The sequence below is a fragment of the Penaeus monodon genome, chromosome 21, assembly GCF_015228065.2.
Source record: "Penaeus monodon isolate SGIC_2016 chromosome 21, NSTDA_Pmon_1, whole genome shotgun sequence".
NCBI classification, from domain to species: Eukaryota; Metazoa; Arthropoda; class Malacostraca; order Decapoda; family Penaeidae; genus Penaeus; species Penaeus monodon.
This window is the reverse complement of record NC_051406.1, coordinates 11,946,814-11,947,582: the sequence shown is the minus strand read 5'-3', so window position 1 is coordinate 11,947,582 and position 769 is coordinate 11,946,814. Positions and strand designations below refer to the sequence as shown.

Genomic DNA, 769 nt, shown 5'->3' with positions numbered 1-769 from the left:
AAGGAAAGGAAAAAAAAGAAAAGATGTAGGTGGGGAATCGGATACAGGGAAAAATGAACCGCTGGCTGATTATTAAAATTAAGATTCTCTCGACAGTCGGGATTAATTAGCGATTCAATTATTATTCGTAATTACAGATTAACTGTTGGGAATATATATATAATTGCAGGGAATATTAAAGAAGAGACCATTTGATGATTTACAGTTTCCGCAGGGTGTCTCGGCAGATAAGAGTAAAAAGGTTAATGATTAATGGAGCAATAATCAAAAGGAGGCAATATACTGTAATCTTTCAATAAAGCTTTGACAGGCTGGCCAAATTATTCGGAAAAAGGTGAAATTAAAATGGCCCGCTGTTTATTTTTGATAAGGTGACACGCCTGTACCTTTAAGGAATGGGTGATCTCTCTTCGAAACGAATACATGAAATATGAGGTTTTTGGTCTATTGGATAAATCCTTTCTCGAAATATTATGATCATTTCACATTTGTAACGGCGTCGGCTTTGGGAGAGTGTCTCGTTCAGAGGTTGGAATCGTCCGCGGAACGACACCGAAATGACACTTGAAATGACACGGGAAAGGGTACTTCAAACGATACTAAAATAACACTTTCATCCCTATACTGAAGTATATATAAATATATACACACACACACACTCATAAGTCGTCCGCGACGTGACACCGCAATGAGACAGCAACCGCCACCTTAAAACAAAACTCCAATACCATTCTCATCTCTTCGTGAGCGAGACATATTTGATAATGAA

General features: G+C 37.8%; 1 protein-coding gene across 1 annotated transcript in view; it reads right to left on the bottom strand.

Annotated features, from left to right (window-relative positions):
* The window catches only part of LOC119586221 (cardioacceleratory peptide receptor-like), a gene marked incomplete at its 5' end in the record, with an annotated part of 29,763 nt that overhangs the window by 7,870 nt on the left and 21,124 nt on the right, over positions 1–769 (bottom strand).